At 48.8% G+C, this 14,730-nt stretch overlaps 1 protein-coding gene across 7 annotated transcripts in view; it reads left to right on the top strand.

Moving 5' to 3' along the window:
* LOC1271263 (ets DNA-binding protein pokkuri) overlaps positions 1-14,730 on the top strand; it is a 49,072-nt gene that overhangs the window by 26,225 nt on the left and 8,117 nt on the right. For all 7 annotated transcript variants that reach the window (XM_061654630.1, XM_061654622.1, XM_061654629.1 and 4 more), the window contains exon 3: positions 736-814. The gene's annotated coding sequence lies outside the window, so the exon portion shown is untranslated. The remainder of the gene's footprint in view (positions 1-735; positions 815-14,730) is intronic.

Below are 14,730 nucleotides of genomic sequence, written 5' to 3'. Positions count from 1 at the left end.
CATGAGTTGATGATGCACCGCGTTGCATTCGGTAGGCAGGAAGGAAATATTAAATTAAAAGTAATAATTAAGCGAAGCGAAGACATTTTGATATGGCTGGTGTGTGGTGTGCGGAGGTACTGTGAGTCTCCACTTATGGGTTTGTAGATGTCGGTGTAAAGGTGTCCCGGACTGCACTCAACCGGGTGTGTAGTGTAGAGCCGCTCAGTAATTAATGTCCCCAGCAATCGCATCTCCTCATCCAGCGCCAGTCTGCTGGGGATTTGGTGAAGTGCACTTAGATGGGCCACGACTTTATTTTTTTGTTGAAATTATCATTTCAATTAGAGATGTTTGGGGTGTACTGTGCCTTTTTTTTAATTTGTGTACGCAAACCGAGACTCGTTAGGGGCGATGCCGACACTTGAGCCGACTAGATGATGATGATGAACAAAATTTGTTCCCCGGAAGCTTAAATACTACCTCCCTGCCACTTCTTATTGTAATCACTAACTGGCACTAACCACACACACTCATTTTAACCGCGTCCAATGAGGTTTGTTACCTCTGTCTATTTCCCTTGTGTTCTCCCCCTTCGGGCTTGCTGCAGATTATTTAATTGCAAAATCTCGAGTGTGAAAAGCTTTGCGCCTTAACAAACAACACCTTTTTCTGCATGTGTATATTCTGATATTTTTTACGTTTTTCGCAATGTTTTAATCCCCATAATTATCTCTCTCTCTCTCTCTCTTACAGGACACACACAACACACCGGTGTTAGTGATAGCGTCAACAGAATTTGGATGTCGCATTGGAGTTCATCCGTTTTGGAAAGGTAAGTTTGTGTACACGATTTAATATATTAATTTCAGTACTTTGGATAGAAAATTGATTACCTCTATTAAAAATGTTGACTTACTGAATGAGGTTCGAACTCTGGCTCTCTTGCGTGTTACGCCGCGTAGTAAGGCACGGCTCTATTCATGCCATCTGCATGATTGTCGTCTAAAGTCCTTTAAAAGCAAGACGCTGCTTCGGATTATATTTCCCTTTCGTTGTATTTCATCATTAAAAATCGCTCCACTGTCATTGCATTATGCAGTTTTATGATTTGTTTTGAAAAGCGGTGTTCAATAATCACCTCCCACTCCACCCCAACCCTCCGCTAAGGAGGGCTAACACAGTTTGCCGTTTTTGCCTTCTTCTCCTTCCGCGTTCGCGCGCGCCGATACAAAAACGAAGCTTTTTTATTGCTTGAACGTGATTATGTGTGTGTGTGTGTGTTCCGAAACAACAACATCAGCCAACCTACAAAAAAAACCCACCATCACCCCCTTTCGTACCTTCCCTTTCTCAATGGGGGTTGATCACACACACACAGGTGATCGCGGCGTTGACGTAAATAATAATAACGCGGTCTCACAGCAACAACAACGGAACCGCTTGTCCATTCGACACACCGAATGTTGTCTCTTCTTGTGTACCGTTTTCTTTTCGAATTCGCACCGAGTTGGAGACGCACACCACTTGGCACACTCACAAAAAAGCACGGCGCACGTGGAACGGAAGGTGGAGGGTTTGTTACGCTTCCGGAAACGCGCGCTGGCGCAAGACATCGCGCCGCGCTTGGGTGGTGGGGCTTGATAGGCAAAACGGTTTTTGCATGAGCGTTTTATGCGCACAACACCGGCTCTCTGGGCTCGGGCCGACATCCGGAACCGGAAGTGTGTGTGTGTGTGTGTGTGTGTATTTGGCGGGCTTTGTGCCGCATGGAGACGACCTTCGAACCGCACGGATCGCCGGCCCGCCTGGTGGTCCCATTTTTTGTGTGTTTCTCTTGTCCGTTTTGTGCCGCTGGTTCGTCACTTCCTTTCCTTTCTCTTTTTGTTGTTGCTGTTGCTTGGTTTTGGATACCACCGCCCTGTAGCCGGCGGTGCACTTGTGCACTCATGTCCCCTCTTCCCTCTCCTGTGTGGTGTAAAAAGGAAGGCTTCGCGAATTTATATCGCTAACGCGCGATCTCGCTACCAATAAAACGAATGGCAGCAGCGACGCCGCCGACCGGCTGCTCCGTCGACAAGAACTTATCTCTTCCGGGGCAATAAATCTTCTTTCACCATTTCCGCAGCCCCCAGCCGGACCTGGCTGGTGGTGGTGGTGGTGGTGGGATAATACCTGAGTTGGACGGTTAGTCGGTGTGTAGTGCGCGGCGTTTGTTGGAGCATGCTGGGGCCACATGATTTCATCCAGATTGGTGTGTGTGTGTGTGCCGTATTTATTTTTACCTTCACTACCACCCGCCTCCCTTTACCTTACTCCCTTTCGCTCGGCAACCCCGCAGGGGGGAACCATTCCATGATCCGGAAATGTACGAATATTTTCTGCCCTTTCGGAGGACGACCCCCCTTACCGTCGTGGGGGAAGTCGTCGTCCGTTTTTCCATTTCCGGAACCAGAAATCCCGAATGTGTGTGTGTGTGTGGGTGAGTGTGTGTCAACCTTATGGCCGCCCCCGCGTCGATAGTAAATAATGCGATGAAGCCTGTGTCTGCCTGTGTGCGACGAGTTCATAAATTTGTATTGATTTTCTCTTTCTCTCCTCGCGCGCGCACTTCCGGAAATTGGTCCCGGTTTCCCATTATCATTACGTTTCATGCGAGTGAGCGATTATGTTTGCACTGTTTTTGCCACTGTGTTCCCTTTTTGCTCTTCACCCTTCTATCCCTCCCCTTACCACTGCTTGCCCAAATTTATTACCGGCCATTTTCATTACCGGTCGTCAATGAAGGGCGGCCCGGGGAAACAAATGTGTGTGTGTGTCCTCGCGCGATTGGAGGTGTATTTCTGGATGTATGTTTTACATGCTTGCTCTCCTCCTCCGCCACACTCTTCCCAGTCCCCACTCTATCCCTCTTTTCGCTGCAGGCCGGTAGGGAGAGACTGGTTCCGGTCGCAGGACTACACAAAAAGTGATCATAAATGCGCGCCCACCATACAAAGGGAAGAGCGCATTGTGTGTGTGTGTGTGTTGATGGCATGATACCTTCCGGGCACCGGAACAAAAGGGCAATCGAAAAAAAGCAGTAATATCAGGCCCCGATTCAATACAAATACATACAGGGCGTGGAAATTAAAATACATAAAATCAAAACTCTTCTGGCAACAGAGTTCGAGCGTAGGGGGGGCTTCAACATGTATCCATAATTTTTAAAAGCTCCAGCTTTGTTTATGCTCTCTCTCTCTCTCACACACACTCACTCTCTCACAGCAATATTGTTATTATTCAGTTCGACTAAAACCAAAAATAAAAAGGGGAATCAATACGCACTTTGCCAATATTTCTCGACGCGTTGTTGAACTAACTAAATTGCATGCAAATGCAACCTCCCAAAAGAGTGAAAGAGAAAGAAGGTGGAGGTGCTTTTTGTGGGGGGACAGTGCATTTATTTTCAGCTGCATGATGCACGAATGCATCGTGACGGCCCTTCCAAACGCTCCCCCACAGCATCATGATAATATATATGTATCGGTATGTTTGTCGGTGTTTGTGTGTGTGTGTAAGTTGGCGTCTTTTTTTTGTATCCTTTTCGAGTCAATTTGAAAAAAAGGATGTGCTCTCTGCCCTACTACAACCTCCAACATGTCCACCCTTCCCCACTATCGATCCCTCTTATCCTTCGGTCCGGGTTCCATTTCCTGTGCCGTTTTCGTACCGTTTCCTGTGTCCAGCCTTACCACCTCTCTCGCCGTTTCCGGTTTGGTGCCTTCTCCTCGCCGGTCGAATTCATTTCCCTTTTTTCCATCCCCCGATTCACTACTAAACACTTCATGTTGGCGTGTGTTTGCTTGTTGCAATTTCGCATTCACAAAGCTGACATGAGGGTGGGTTTTGGGGTTTTGGACGCACGCACACAAAATGCTATGAACCGAATGAAAATCGGACAGGAAAATGTTTATAGATTTAGTAAGAGTAGTAATATCCGGTTTCCTTCGTTCGTTTCTTATGCGCAAAGCATATCGCTCTCCATCCCCCCTACAGGGCAGTGTGTGGTGCCGGGGTCAGTCTGTTGTCGGGAGGACGTCAGCCGTTGGCAATGTGTGTGTGCACCAGTTTTTGGCAAAAAAAAGAAGCAGGGAGCCAAAATTGAGGAAATTGATTTTTGATCTTGTCCAACGAAAACGATGGCGAGATGAGTGAGTGTCTGTGCGTTTGTGTTTCTTTTTTCGTCTTTTATTATCATCATGCTGCTGCTGTTCGCTTTTACCCCTTCGTTTTTTGTTTTATTTCCTCCTTCTCCCCGTCTCCCGCGGAGCCTTTCTGTTAGTGGCTGTCTCTGAACGAGCCGAGAATGCACATTGCCGTTGGGCAAATTCTTGCCCAATACCAATTTGGACTGCGTGTTCCAATTTAAAAAGAAAAAGGATGAAATGAAAAACCCACCCTCTCTCTCTCGCCCTCAACACTATCCCCTCGGACGGGCGTCGTGTCTGCTACGACGGGAAGTCTCAAATTATCTCCCGTCCCTAAAAGAAATGAGGCCACGGCACTGGTGTGTCCACACACTCGCGCGCGCGGCCGTAGATAGTGGTGGGGCGCCGCCTGGTGCATTAATTAGGAGAGCCAAACGCACAGGCAGACACAAGCACCACACACTCCGCTGGCGTCCTGAGCCCCCATCCTTTCCAGATTTACAGTTCGGCTGCTGGCTGCACACCCGCGCGCGCACTCTGGCCAGTCCAAAAATTGAAATATTAACTTTTATTTGCTATTTCCGGTCGGGACGGGATTGCTGCTGCCCTTTCTTGCGTCTTTTGGCGTCGAACCGGGATTTACCTCCCTCTCTCTCTCTCTCTCGGGGCAATAACAACTACAACCGGTTGACCTCGGGAACGCTCTCTCGATGCGACACCCGTGATCGACACCCGTGGGGAGTTCGACAGCGCTTTCCGGTCCATTAATTGCCCCCAGGCTGCGACCCCCCCAATGCGCCGAACGAGAGAGAGAGATGATGCTGTGTGATTGCTATAAAGCCACGAAATCGACCGCGCGTGAGTTCAGGGAGTTTGGGGAACCTTTGGTCGTATGGACCCATCCCCCTTCTTCTTCGGTTGGCGCGATTTATCTTCCATCCGGTGTGAGAAATTCCCCGGATGCGAACCCCATAGCGAGCGGTCTCTCCTCTCTCTCTCTCTCTGTTTGCACCTTTGCTGGCCTTTGGGGGCCGATGTCTGGCTGGTCATTAATTTTACTGTCCGATGTTCCCTTCCCACCCAAAAATCCGATTTGTTGGAGGAAGAAAAAAAAATGACGCAAATTTTTGGAAAATTCTTCTGGGTCATGTTCTCTGCTTGGCGGGGAGAGGAGTGTACGCCTAACAGGAAGATCACAAATTCCAACCTCCGAGGTCAGGAAGAAGGCGCCCGAGTGTGTACACCTACGGCTCTACACATTCCGTTGTTTATAAACAACTGCCCGGTGAGCTGTCAAATAGAACAGGCAGGGAAGAAGAGGGATGTGGGATCTCTACCGCGAAACTATTTGTCTTGGGCGTACACGAGAAGAGCATTGAAGGTCGATCAGAAATTGGAACTCGTCGGAGACGTGAAATAAATTAGCGCTCCCACAAATTATAAGATTTGGTTTTGTTTGGGATTCATTATTACTCAAATTAATCCCGATTGGAGTTGGCATGATCATCGTACCTTACATCGTCCCATTGCGTAGAGCTCCATGTAGCGCAGCTCCCGGGATATATGGAAGGTGAATTACGTGATCGCCGCACTCTTCTCCAAGATGTGTTTGTGTTTCCACGCATGCCTCACAAACCGGAAAAGCGGCACACAGTCAACTCGATCGGTTTGTCATCGGGTAATCAACGTCGTTATACCTCACCGAAAGCAACAAAAAAACAACCTCCGAAGTGTGTCTGACGACTCCCGGTGGTTGAAGTGCAGGAGGAGGAGGGAGTGTTACTTAATCGTGTTATATGAATTTTAAAACGTTTGACCGACTTTCCAGCGCTCCGTTTTGCGCGCTCTTTCTTTCTTTATTTCGCTCTCTGCGCGTTGCGTTTGTTACGGGTGCGTGTATGCCGCGTTTCTTCCGCTTTCTTCCAGCGCTCTCATCCCCAACCAACCGCCTACGTCTTATGAAAAATTGCACCTTTTTTTTAGATTTGTCTTCTGTCTTGCCTCCTGCCCCCGGCTCATGTCTCGTAATCAACCGACGAGACAGGAGAGAGAGAGATAGAGACAGAGAGGGGGCTCTTGGGGATGGAGATGGTGGCACAGTGAGTAAAGGTAATCAAGTAACCACGCAACAGCAAACTCCAGCGGAACTGTGTGGAGCACTATTGAAGAAAAGCCGACATCGTGACGTAATGGGCGGCCCCTCTCTCTCTCTACCACCACCAACAGTACGATCGTTGGCGATGATCGTGTGGTGTGTGAAAGGGAGAGGGTTTTGTTTCGTTTTCTTACGACCTGTGGTCGTCGGCAGATGAAATCTGCCCACAATGTGTGTCGGCGTTGAGGTACTACTACTACCAGTACTCTGTGTGTGACGTAACACTCTGAGGCTGAAAGGGAAGTCCAAACGAGCCCTCTACTCCCCTATCCAACAGTTATTGTGGCTGCACCTCTATCTCGACGAAATACACAGGGCGGAGACGCCAAGACTCAATCTCACGTTCAAGCGGAACTCAGAATAGCTCACGACGACGTCCAACCGTCTGGGTTAAGGCGCAGCGCAAATGTCACACAAATCCCTCTACTATCTTCCTAAGGCTCATAGTCACAAAACGGAATTAAGTAACCTTTTGTTGTGTACACCGAGCACCAGGCATAGCTTAATTTATTGAAGTAACAATGATCCCCCAATGCGCGAGACATGAAGATCCGGGAATGATATGGATGATGGGGGCCACGCTGCGCGAAATGTGGTGCGACATTCCGTGACGCATTTCTATCCAGAGCGGCTTAGTAGGGGGGGGAGGTCATCTTTTTTTTCTTCTAAAGACCTAAAGATGAATACAGCATTGTTGTGTTGACATCAACCCGCTCTCAAATCCAAAGGTGTCAGCTTTTTAAGTCCATTTCTTTTTTCCATTCTTAAATGACAAGAAGAATGCCAAACACACCTTCTTCCTTCTTCACAGTGTGACGAAATTATGATGACAATTTCGATCCATTTCGCTCCTACCCGGAACGAGCGAAAGAGGCACACAGATAAGACCATTCTTTCATCAGACTGATCTGACAGCACGCATCGGAGGCCCCAGCTCAGAATGCAGATAGATCGTGTCATACCGCGTGGTGTCTACTTAGGGATGGAATAAGATTGTTGTTTGCGCTCAGTGTTTGACAGAAGCGTCTGACAGCGTCTATTTCGTTACACAGTTATTCAACGCTTTCCTAATTTATTTTGAAGGAAGCAAAAGAATATCCAACAAAGTCTGTGTGTGCGTGTCCGTAAAATGCCCCAGCAGACACTCGGCATACATTGCTGTGCGGCTTTCGCAGAGGATTAAGCGTTTCTCCATCATGCCGACGACGACCAAAGCGGGGAGGATCGATGATTAGTCACACACAGCAGCCAACCGGAAATGAATAAGCCAACTCTCCTCTCCCCACACACTCATTCGCACACACAGACTCCCGCAGTCTCGGCGTTGCGTCATTATCCGCTCGTTGCGGCTCAAGTAATCGACTCGTTTAGTGTCTGTGTGTGTAGTGTGCCTGCCCTAGTTTAATGGACGACGCGATTGAAGCGTTTTAATCGGTTAATTTGCGCGAGCGAGATTAATTTCCTCTTTAGGAGAGAAATTGATTTTTAAAACGCCTTATTACGCCACACACACACATTTGGCTTTTTTGTTTTTCGTTTGTTTCGCCCTCAGGAGTACACACACCTGTGCGTTATTCATGCCCGTGCTGGTGGTCAATATTCCCATCGGAAAGCTGATTTTGTCTCCCCAGAGATGACAGAAGGTGTCAAAAGGCGGGCTTGTTGTGTGTGCGTGGATGGTAAAGGGCATCTCTACCTGTAGTTTGCCGTACAAATGGCAGCGTGGCACACGTTTACTTACACGCGAGTGGTGTAGTGGACAGCGGTGGCGATCGAGATGAGCCGTTTGGGTATAGGGGTAAAGTGTGTGCCGGCGGCGATCGCGTTACGTCACGTCGACACGTCGACTTCTCCAAGCCACGCTGTGGGAACAAATACACAGCGGAGAGAAGTTAAGTTGTGCGTGCGCTCGCCGATGCGGTACCACACACAATCTCTATTCATCTTGCGCGCACATTCCACAACAAGGAAGGGATGTGTGGGAGGAGGAAGGGCTGAGATTTGTGCGTGTTTTTTTCTCTTCTCCAGTACGTACATCCCACTTCCAGAAATGTGCGCTTAAAAAGCAAACCCGCTCACAGGTTGGAAACGACAGGAAAGCAAACGATCATTACCATTCTCTCGTCTCTGGCTTCCTTCATGTTTCGTTGCTGTGGTGTGTGGTGGAGAAAGAAGCAAAATTGTCCAAAAAAAATAAAACGGTCTCATTCCCCGGTCGCAAGGGATCGTTTTTTTTTATTACGGAGAGGACACACAAGGACCGACATTAACGACAAAATATTATTACTGAAACAACGGATGGATGGACAAAAATCCCATCCCCTACGAACCCGCACTCCCGATTGGGGGGCCTATCCCTCTCTATGGAGCTGGCTTCATTTCACCTCAAAAACCCCACCCTGTTCCCTCCGAAAGACGGAAAAAGACCCACGAGACGGTGGCAGACACACGGGAAGCAGGCAACACACACTCGCACTGACATGGGAAGAAGAGAAAAAAAAAGCCAAATCCCCCGCGCGCCGACTTAACGATATGCAAATGAGATGAGAGATCGTATAAAGGTGGCGTAAGGTGTGGTGGTGGCAAACGAACGGCAGCCGCAAACATTTTTAAGGAAGTTTAAGCCTAAACGAGTAATGGTGGATGCTGTTTAGGCCGAGCCCCAGCATAACCAACACGTTTTACAATCTGTTCTGTTCCGTTTCGTCTTCCACGCTGTGTACAAAACTCTCGCGGGGGGGGTTGAAGGGAAGGGCAAAACATCGTCGAGAGTTAGAACTTCAAACACAATCGGTGATGATCGTTGAGTTGAGTTCCGCGCGTTGTGAGAACGCTCCCCCCGATCAAGAGACGCGCGCGCGATCCACGCAATTCAAGCGAGCACACACCGGAGCGAAATAGGTGTGTGTTGTTGGCACACCGCACTATCATCTTCCATCTTTCCCCACACCCGCTTCCTGTTGTCGCTTCGTGTTCCTGTCTCACCCACTGTTTCTAAAAGCTTGATCAGCGATCGATCGAGATCGAGAATTGAGATCAGTGCGCCATTTCCTGACTTCTTGCTCTGGCTCTGGCCGTTTGCTACAGGAAACGGTTTACCATCTCGAGAATGGAGTGTAGAAATATCAAAGCCGTACACTGACCACCCACCACCTGCGCCGATGTTAGGTACCTTCTCTACGGAAAGGTAGTGTGTAACATTACGCTTCCTCGTTTGCACATTTAGTAACGCCGCCAATACACACTCTCACTTCCTGTGCTTAGGCTTACATTCCACCCGCGCGTACTCGATAAAAAGCAATGTGAGAAATTGGGAATCAATATTTATCTCCACCACCCCAAGAACAATCCAGACAAACTCGTACCGAAACCCCTCCCGAGTGAGTTGTATTTTAATCCGGCTGGATCCTAAATTCACCCTTCACACTTTTCTCCACCCCAAAACAACTCTCCACAAAGCGCGCGGTAGTATTAGCCGATTGCAATTTTCATTTTCATTTGAAGGTTACTCCCATTACTCGGAGCTATACACGCGGTTGGGGCTGATCTTCCGGTAAAACGGAAAGCAATTGCGCGAAGCGTGTGATTTATAAACTTGATCCTCCTACTACAAGCAGCCTCCCGGCTGCTTCTGCTGTGGGTGGATTGGTTTGCATGGTTGGAGGGAGGAGTGGTGGTTTTGTTTAGCATTTTTGTAAATATTCATTCGATGAGAACATACTTCTGCCTCGTAGAGGCACATTGGAGAGTTAGGTATCTCTGTGGTGTGTACTATTAGTGCGATCGTAAATACAGAGAGCTCCCCCGATCGATCTTCTCCTCCCTCTGTGTCTCTGTCCGTTGTATCGATGTTAATGCATGTTGTGACGCAAACTTAAAACCACCGTTACATCGTCGGTCCGGCTCGCTACGGCGCGATCTTCTGATTCTGACACAGTCGCCGCCGCCGTCGTCGTCTCGTCTGTGTTGTGTACTTATTTTAATGACTTCCTTTTCCCACCGCTACTTCTCCGTGAATCGATCAGTAGCTATGGAAGGGAAAGGAGTTGGTTGGAGAGTCCTTCCGAAGGGTAATTACGGTACCAGAGGGAGGACAACCACAACACACCAAATACCCCAGGCGGCAGCAGGATGGAATGGGTGTAATGATACACAACATCTTCTGTGTTTGGGAAGATCCCTGTCTGGCATAAGGGACAGAGCAAACAGGTTCGTTCGAATTCGATTATCGCTTAATTACAGAGGGGCTCACATCCGGGAGTGTGACTTCAAAGTTGTTGTACTCCAATTTCTGAGCCTACGGGACAAGTGTTCCAAATGATCGTAAGAAGCATCTGAAGAGTGTACCGAAACTCGGAGCTCTTATCATCAAGTCCTCAAGCCATCAGCTTGACCCTAACGGAGAGCTCCTCCCGTGTGGAATATGTTGAACTGAAACTATCCGACGAAAGAGGAAACAACACTACCTTTATCCAACAAAACCACACGGGGAAAGAAGTCAAAGATGAAACCTTCAACCATAAACACACGCACGCACCATGAACTTTATTTATAATATCATTTTAGTTTCCGTTTAAACCGGTTCTATATGGTCGAGAGCTCTCTTTCTTGACGTCCGGCAATCTTCGCGTTGATGCTGTTTTTCGCACTGCCCAGCTTCCCGTTCTTCTAGTGGAACGGTAGCGCGCTCGGGCAGGTTCTGTGCGTTGCACGAGCAGCAGAGAGGCAACCGCAAAATCGGTCCAAGTGAACAGAAAGGGTAACATAATTGCGGAAGGGGTGGGGGCAGGAGAAGGGAGAGAGAGAATGCTAGTTCTGCTCGTTTCCTCTTCTCGCTCATTAACCACGGGGTAAGGTGCGAGCATCACTCCGTTCCAAAACCGGTGAGGAGCCGAGACGGCCCCCCTGCCTATGTTGTTCTCATATTTCGCTTACTCTCTCTCTACTGCTTCCCCATGCTGGCTGGCGGCTGGTTTTAAGCGCCAACGAATGGGGAAAATCCACCAAGCCAGCATCATCAGACCCAAGGAGAGGGAGGGGGAACTCTTTTCTGTCTCCTCGGCCGGAGTTGTCGGCGGAAACGAACGCGACTTAATAAGTAAAACACAAAATTAACACACAACAACCTCTGCATAGCCCCAGCGTACAACAGCATTCTTTTGCTTGTGGAGAGAGGAACTCTGTGGCTCCGAGGTAGAGGAGGAGGAGGGTCATCCCTTTTGATGGGAAGAAAGAAGTCATCTTACGCAGACGCGCGCAGCAGAACCTTAAAGAGGTCCGAAGCGGTTGGACGAAGCCGCAGAGAGGGGGAGCACATTGGGCGACGGAGCACATTGCAATTCCATTGCTAATTCCTACGGGGAGACGGAGACGTCTAAGAAGAGGCAGCGCAAAATGAGAAGAACACACGCGGTTCCGGATTGAATAGAGCGTCTAATGAGAGATCCTTTTACCTCCACCATCCAGAAGATCTCGTGATCTTCTTTTCAAGCTCTTTTTTTTGCATACCGTAAAGAGACTTGACTGTGTATTCTTTGCTTTCCTCTTCACCTTTTACAAGTTTATGGAAGGATTTGTTTCCTCCTTCAACAAGAAATACTCACGTCACAAGTGAGAACGAAACATTCATCATTCGTCATGCGGTGTGCTTGTATACCCTCATCACTAGCTCCGGTGGCCAACCTCTTACTGTTGGTCGTCGATATCGTGTTGTGTATTGCCCTGCAATAGCTCTTCTTCCGCCTTGGATCCGGGAAGGAATGTTTCATTTGCCTCTCTGCTCTTTCCTTACGTCTGATTCTTCCAATGCGCCTACGGGCGCAAAAGCTTGAAATATACGTTGCAGGCTCCTCAGTTCCCAGCTACATCTTACCTCTTCCTGAACTCCGTACAAGGAAGAAACCGGACACACAAATAAAAAACTCAAAGGGTCAATAATGTGGAAGAGAGATCTGGAAAAGAAGACTACCCCTTTCGCCTCCTGCTCCTCCTCCTCCACCCTGCGCGACAGAAGCTCTTTACCCGCACGGACAGCAGGTTCTCCGGTCTTGCGCGATTTCAATGTCCTGTGCTGATGATCCCGCCCCTGATCGGGTTCCGGTGGGAAAAAAGCGCGCTGGAAACTGTAGCACCACGCTGCTCGCTAGAGTTCGATCCACTCGGAAGGGAAGCAACAACAACAACAACAAAAAACGCGACCCCTTTAGGGAGAAGTGCAATGAGAAGAATGAACACAGGGGCAAGTGAGTGAAGAAACACACTCTCGGCTGCTGTGCGGTGTTACTGCTTCCGTGATTCTTCAAGCCCGAGTTCTCGCGATCGCGAATGTGCTGCTGTACGTACGTACGATCGCCGTACACTTCCTTCATCCTGCCCAACCTCTGGGGTTCTCCACTCACCACCCCCCCCGCCCCTCACCCCCCTTCAAGAGGCCGCAGGAGATCATGGGCAGTGGAATGCGAGTGTTGCGCGAGTGATTCGGTTGATGCACCCTCTTCTCTCGGCAAACCCCCAATATGGCGGGGGAAATCCCGCTTCTGTGTGTGGAAAGGAATGGCAAAGAATGCCTGCGCGAACACACACTCTGCAATGGATCCGCATTTGGTAGATCCGTTCTGGTTTTGCTGTTGCTGCTCCGTTCCCGTTCTTGATGTTTGTGCGGTGAGAGAGAGAGGCGTCCCCCAGAGTGTGGTGAGTGCAGGAAGATGCACATTAATGCCACTTCCTGATCGAGGTTTTGCGATTACGACTTCTTCTGTAGGGCGAGAGCAAAAGAGAGAGAGAGAGGCCAGACCGAAGAAAATAAAGCAAAAAAGCGCGATCTGAAATGGGATTCGTAAGGCAAGTGCAAAGCCGCAGTTGCAGTACAATTCGTGCAAGATGATCGCACGCCCCCAGGGGAAGGCAAAGAGTTGTCAGAAGATGATGGGATGCGGGATGCCATGGGGTAAGTGCATTGCGCTTTAGCGGAACTTGTGCGCTCGCTTTATGACTATGAAACATTGCAGCAACAGCAAAACACACACACACACACGATCCGCATGAGTCTTGATCTTGCTTGGTGGCGTTTTGCAATGAGATTTTGGTTCTTCTGGTGGTGCTCGGAGCGGGAACGACGATGCATATACACACGTTTATTAATAGAATCTTTCCGTGTATGATGATGTTGATCGTTTGCTCAAGATGTGTTTTTTTTTGTTCTTTTTAAGACGAGTTATGCGAGAGTAAGTGTGTGTGTGTGTGTTTGTGTGCATCAGAACAAGCATTTCCGCTTGTTGATAGTGCGAAACGCTCGTTTTCTTTCGCGGGTCCATAAGAAGAAGTGCAGAGCGTGATCTTCGGACTTGTTGGCCATATTTATTGAATTCTCCTGGCAGCATCCTCTTTCACGTCCGGATGCGATTTTCGTCGACCCTGGAGGGGCGGGGAGATGTTCTAATCTTCAATTCCAAAATTTAGTATGCTCTCCCTCTCTTGCTGGAAGGTCGAAGAGTGAGGGTGAGGAGTAGCAGGGGATCGATTGTTTGTCGCTTAGAACCGGTGCTAAATTCAGGTTTGTTTATTCTAATCATTCGCGCACTCACTCAGGCCAGGCTCTCCCGGATCTCTTCCGATCCCCAACGACGACGACGAAGACGACGATCGCGCTGTGCTTGTCTTATCGCCCATGCCGGATTTGAATAACAAAAACACCGCCACCAGTACACACACACGCGCGGGGAGTCAGAGATGCGCGTAAACATTAGTTTAGCTTAGCCGAAGGAAGGAAGAAGCAAAAGGTTCATGGTCTTTTTTGCGTTCGATGGGGAAGAAGTCAGAATTCGGCGAGATGTTAGGGATGTGTTTGGTTAAAGAAGACGGGAGAGCGGAAGAGGGAGAAAGCCCACAGATCACGATCGTTTGATTGTGTCATCGACACACGGGGAAGTTTGGAACGCATTTGCAATTCTCATGCTTTTCGGGGGAACTCTACACCGATTCGGCGACTTTGAAATGGAAGAGCATCAAACGAGCGTGGTTGCAGAGAATCTCTGGGATATTTGAAGCTCGCAGTGGAATGGGACCATGCGAGATCTCAGCTTTTGATTTCAAAACTTTAAATCCCGATTTTACGCACGCATAGTGGACATTCATCTTCTACGTCGTCGTCTACACCTTGTCATCTTCTCAATTCCCATGCCGAGTGTGTTTTGGCCAAATATTTGTCCACCTGTGAGCGTGTTTAGGTGCGAGTCGTTAGACCCAATGGAGAATGGGTCACCACACCATTAGCTAGGGGCAGAAGTTAAAAACCATGTTTGACACATTTTGTGTCTTTTGCTGGTCTGGGAGGAGGAGGACCATAAAAAAGGAGGTGAGTAGGTGTCTCCAATGGGGGTGCAAAGGGAGCATGAAGATCTTCCAATC

The sequence above is a fragment of the Anopheles gambiae genome, chromosome 3, assembly GCF_943734735.2.
Source record: "Anopheles gambiae chromosome 3, idAnoGambNW_F1_1, whole genome shotgun sequence".
Lineage (NCBI taxonomy): Eukaryota > Metazoa > Arthropoda > Insecta > Diptera > Culicidae > Anopheles > Anopheles gambiae.
Note: the sequence above shows the minus strand (reverse complement) of the source record. Positions and strands in the feature narration are given on the sequence as shown.